Raw genomic sequence first — 6,269 nt, 5'->3', positions numbered from 1 at the left:
TTTGAGAAAGATTTCATTCTTTATACTCTAGGTGGTGAGTCAAGTATCTCTATTGTCTTGACTCAAACAAATGACAAAGATGAAGAGTGGCCCATAGCTTTCTTTAGTGAAGGACTCAAGGAGTATGAAGATAAATACAGTTAGGTGGAGAAGCAAGCCCTTGCAGTCATTAGAGCTTTAAAGAAATTTAAACACCTCCTGTCTCATAATAAGATCCATTTGTTAGTACCCCATGCCAGTGTGAAGGATTTCCTTTTGAACAAAGATGTTAGTGAGTAAAGAGCCAATTGGATTACAAGGGTAATGGAATATGATGTTGACATTTATATTACCAAGCTGGTAAGAGGGTGGGGGCTATTTAAATAGATGCTATCATCTCAAGAGCCTGATGAGGAAGCTACTATGATACTAATAGAGCAATAAGAGATAAGAAATGGTGACCCAAGGAGTTGGATGGATGATATGAAGAGTTTCTTGCTAGGGACTGAATACCCTCAAGGATTAGATAGGACTAAAAGGAGATAGTATAGGCTACAGTCAATCCCTTATGTTATAGTTGATGGTACCCTCTTTAGAAAAGATTTTAATGGAGCCCTATTGAGATTCCTTGACATAGATTAGGCTGAAAGAATGATCAAAGAACTTCATGATGGTCCTGATGGTGGCCACTTCTTAGCTAGAACAACTGCAATGAAAATCATGAGGGCTGGTTATTACTGGCCATCTCTGTTCCATGATTGTCATAAGTATATAAGGAAGTGTGAAAAATGTTCCTTCTTCTCTGGCAAGCAAAGGCTTGTAGCTCTTCCCCTTCACCCTATTCAGGTAGATCAACCTTTTTCTTAGTGGGGATTGGATTTTATAGGCCCTATCAATCCTTCCTCCAGTTCTAGTCACAAGTGGATTCTAGCCCTACAGATTACTTCACCAGATGGACAAAAGTAGTTGCATTGAAGGATGCCACTGAATCTTTAGTTGTTGAGTTCCTTGATGGAATTGTGACCAGGTTTGGTGCCCCTTCAACCATTATTTTAGATAATGCAAATTCTTTTTTTGGAGCTCAGATTTGTGCATGAGCAGTGGACCATAATATCTATTTAAGCACATTCTCAAATTATTATCCTCAAGTTAATGGTTTGGCCAAGTCCTCCAACAAGAACCTAATCAGTATCATGAAAAGGACTATAGAGGATAACCAAAGGTGTTGGCATAAAAAGCTGAGGACTGCTCTGTGGGCTGATAGGATAACACCTAAAAGGTCAATAGGGAATTCACTATTTGTGCTAGTATATGGTAGAGAAGCAAGGCTTCCAGTTTCATTGGAGTTCCTAGCCCTAGAGTTAGCTCATCAGTTGGAACTAATCGAAGATGATGCCATGATATTGAGAGTGGTAGAACTGATGGAGCTAGAAGAAAAGAGAAATAAAGCTATGCAGACCCTAGAGACACACTAGTAGTAGGTCAAAAAGAGTTTTGACAAAAGGGCTAGGGTTAGGATCTTCAGGGAGGGAGATTTTGTTCTAAAATGGGACACAGATAGGGTAAAACTAGGAAGACAATCAAAATTTGACACATTGTGGAGTGGTCCCTACCTAATTGAAAGTTGTAAATAGGCCAATGCTTTCTAGTTAAGCAGGCCTAGTGGTGAAATTTTTCCCATCCCAGTCAATGGGATCTATCTCAAGCCATGTTTCTAAGGGTTCAAGATTCCATGTATATAGTTAGCTTAGTTTTGTTTTCCTGTTTGTTCCCTACTTTTCCTAGAAGTGCATGAGCACAGCTGTCTCACTGTGAGATAGCAAGTTTTTGAAATTTTTGAAGGTTGTAGAAGGTTTTTGTTCTCTGATTCCAATTGTACAGACAGGGTTTTTCAATGTTTTGCTATCTCAGAGGCAGGGTTAGGGTTTCATAGTGCTCATAATCTATATATCTTCTCAACTCTATAGCCCAACAGATGCTTCAGGCCACTGATCTTATGCATAGCTAGCTTACATCCCCTGTGAGTCACCAGAAATGCTATCCATTTTCCCCCCCCACCAAAAGTTTGAACTTTGAATGTTGCCCCATCTAACGGCTACCCACAAAATTTATGATATTTTAATGCCCAAGGTATTTTAATGTTTTGCCTTGCCAATGTGCAACTTCCCACATCGTCTGATCAGCTCAGATCAATGGTTGGTGCTATGTCGCTATGGAAAGTTGCACGTTGTTTTTTCCATGGTGATATAGTGCCCTTTACCGCATGGCATGGTGGGTCCTATTTGGCAATGGTGGTTTTTTCATTTCTCTGGTGCTGAGTTTTGATAAAGCCCCCAGCACTCACTATCTCGCTATCAGAAAACTCAAGCATCTTTCCATTAGAGACATAGCAAGTCATTGTGAAATGAGTGTTTGGTGGGACCTCATGTGATGTGGAAGAGTGACAATGCTTAAGTGGGGTTTTCTTTCACTAGCTGTGAAAATTTTTTGATGCCATCAATACTTGGACCCATGCCCCTTCTGTAAACACAGGAGGGATTTTGACCACCAGATCAATGCAAAATCAACAGTCCTTGCTATCTTGCTATGGAAAGTTGCAAGTTGTTTACTCATAGTGACATAGCGAGTATGAGACCCACCAACCTTCAAAATGCCTGATGCAGTTTCTTCACCCTTGGATTGAACTCAAATCAATGGCTTTTCGTTATCTTGTTATGGGAAGTTGCTTGAAGGATATGTATAGCGAGATAGTGATTCACTACCGCGTGCCTTTGTGGGGCCAAGTTTGTTCCATAAGCCACAGGGTGGACCCCAAACTAGTGATGCATCAGGAATGAGTGTACAAATTAGTGGCACGTTGGTAGTTGGTTGATTCTTCATCGGCTAGGGTGATGATAGTGCAAAATGTGGGTCAGTCCCTTTAGCGATTCTTTCACTATCGTTAGATCAACATGGATCTATGGTCCTCACTAACTTGCTATGGAAAGATGCACGTCATTTAGGTATAACGAGTTAGCGACTTGGCAACACATGGATTGTGGGTCCTATTTCCTTGCAAGCTACAAAACATAGGGCTACATGACAGGTTTTATTGTATCTTCAGGGCCGTTAGATGATGGCAGATCAATGGTCCTCGCTATTGATAGGTGCTCAAAAGATATGCATAGTGAGATAGTGACTCACTGACACGTATCTCGATGGATCTAGTTAAGGTAGTAATGATTAGATGTAGCCAGCAGTTAGTATAACATCATGGTTAGAATTTGAGGAGTTGGCATGGTTAGTTAGAGAAAGGCATGGTCAACTCGGGGAGACTTTGTGGGGTGAAAAAAAGATAAAATAATATTGGTCCACATGGCTCACCCCAGTGTTGAGATAGGTTAATTTGCTAACCTTGCTGATTCATGAGATAGAAACAGGAGAAATCAAGGGTTTTGCACGAATTTGATCTTCATGATCAATTCCAACCACCAGGAAATGAATGCTAAACAAGGAAGAACACTCCCCCCCTCTTTTTCAATCTATCTACCTGGTGAGAGTGATTTAATGGCACTGTTTCTATCTTCTTGAGGCCCTATTTTGAATAATTACATCGAGATCTGCCAAAAGATCAAATTTTCCTCAAATCCCCATGATTGTTCCCTGCAGGACTTAATTGCAGGTGGTTGCGGGATAGTTTTGGAGGGAAAATCTCAGTTATGCTTGAACTATAAAGGCAATTTTTGTAAATTTTGTAAAGGTCAGACCCTTCTCTATTTTTCTCTACTATTGCTCTACAATTCCAATGTAAATTTCCCTATGCCTCTGAACTGTATGATTCTCTACTTTATCTCCTTCAGCCATTGGTATGAAAGTGCAAGAACTCTTTACCTTCACCATTAATCTATGAAAGTCTGTAATCTACATGATTGTATCTCTTCTGGCCTGTGAATGATATATAAGTGAATATCCCTTTCCTTGTGTCTTTCATCTTGGTTTTCTGATCTACATGTGATTATTTGATTAAAGCAAGTCTGAATGTGTATATCCTTGGTTTCATTCTGGTTCAATAGTGCATATATGGGTAGAGTTTGGTCTGAACACTCTATTTTGGTGCATGACCTCTTTAGATTAGATTAGGTAGATTTTCTTTCATGCTCTTCTTCTCCCTTTTCCTCTCCAAGAGTAGTTAGGTGCATTCTGATAGTAAGAGGAAGTTGGCCTTCTCTAGAGACTCAACCTCACAGTTCAAGTCCCACAACTTGGAGGTTGTTTCCAAGTTTCACTAGGTTGTCCTCATGCATAGGCTCTAGACAAGGGTGCAAACCTAAGTGAAAAAAAACATATCTAGGGGCAGCTAACTCCCATCTTTAACACATCATTTTAGACACTGGGCCAACTATAAGGCTAGACTCTTCTTCTACTTTAGGCTCGGCAAAACCTAGGTGAGTGGACCTCTAATTTAATTAATATGGTACCAGTGCAAAAAACATATTCTTGAATCTATTAAGCAGATTTAACCCTTATATCTCCTCATAACTCGTGCAATGACATAGATCTATAGTAGCTAAATGCAAATCTATGAAATTCATAAGCTAAGTGAGGGTTATACTTTTTAGCTCTTCAACATGAAAGGGGGAAAAGCATTTGATTAATAATGTTGAATTCAGCAAAACCCCTAATATGTAGCATCATGAACAAGTGATCTTGTAATTGATTAGTACCTAATCCATTGGGCAATTCTATGAATCAAATACATACATACATGTACCTAAGACATATTCCTATCTTCGAATATCTAATCTATCCATTCACCTTGTAAATAGACATCTATGCTCAATCTAAATCTCATTCTTACATAATATCCTTCTCAATAAACTTACAACCCTATTGATTCCCTAAAGCATTTACATAACTCCTTGAGTTATAAGCAACAATGAGACAACATACAACCTTAAGGGACTACAACTATGACCTAAGCTCTTTGTTCAAAGATCATAAAACATTGAAGATTACTAATAAAGGAGACAAGATTTAACATGAAACTCAACACTTGCTATTCCTTGTATTGATTTTCTTGAAATAATACTTTAATATGCCTAAAATTAAAACATAGAAAAAACCTATTAGATCTAAACTATCTATATTATCTTTCATGTTGCTATTCATACAAGAGAATTATGCTGAAAGAATGGTGTTACAGTCAAGGAGAAATCTCAAAAACTAGAGCCAATGGTCTCACAGTGAAAAACTAGAACCCCTAATGGTATCACAACAATCAAACTTTTCCTTCCCAAAAACTGGAACCCCTACAACAAGAAAGAAAGAGAATCATATAAGAGGAGGTGAATTCCCAGATCTATTATGAAGATGACATGTGTCCACTTGGAAAACCTCTTGATAGTGTTAAAAACCATCTCTTTAATCTCTTCCCTAAACTACAAAATCAAATCCTCATCATTTGGTTTCCAAAAGCAAGAAATATCTGAGATATTTGATTGAACATCATAATTGATTTTGATGCCAAAATAAACTCAAGGTAAAAGTGAAAAATCAATTAAATATGACCTCAAGAAGCCAATATAATCTTTTCCAAATTTATTTTTCTACATTCAAGCTTAAATAAGTCTTCATATCTACCCTCTAACCAATTTTGATGATCAATGACAAACTTTTCCCATTCTGCTAAGAATGCCCCAAGAATTAAAAATTGGATTATAGCATGAACCATTGAGCACCTGTGCAAAAAATGACCTTAGATTTAGAAACTTTAGATCGTTCTAGTTCCAACGGTATATTGGAGTGCCCATTTTGATAAAAAAATTCCTTTGTTATGCCCATTTGAAAATCAGGCTTCTATCTCATGGCTTTGCACAACATTTTGCAAAAATTTAATCCTGTCCTACAATTTGGACTATATTATAAATCAAATTTTATTTTAAAAAATTTTGCTCCTACACATGCATGTGAAACCTCTTAGAAAAATAAAAATAAAATTTTATTTGAAACCTTTGAATTTCTCCTGCCTTTTCAATCTAGGTCAAACCTAGTTTGACCAACCTTGACACATGGTGAGATGTGATTGGTTCTGACCTACGCAGCTAGCACCACATGACATCACTTGATTCATCCTTGTCACCACCACATTAGCACACCACCTGGATGCCACATCATGGTCACTATGTTGCTATGTTAACTGGCATGCAACTTCACCTTAGCAACATAGTGACATCCGTCAGATCTGCCACATGGCATGATCTAGTGCATTGCAAGATTTGAACCACCATGGTGCCACTTGTCCTTCTGTGATT

The sequence above is a fragment of the Cupressus sempervirens genome, chromosome 5 (assembly GCF_028749045.1).
Source record: "Cupressus sempervirens isolate cs-2001-9-10 chromosome 5, ASM2874904v1, whole genome shotgun sequence".
Classification (NCBI taxonomy): domain Eukaryota; kingdom Viridiplantae; phylum Streptophyta; class Pinopsida; order Cupressales; family Cupressaceae; genus Cupressus; species Cupressus sempervirens.
The sequence above is the reverse complement of the archived record's forward strand: the minus strand, read 5'-3'. Positions refer to the sequence as shown.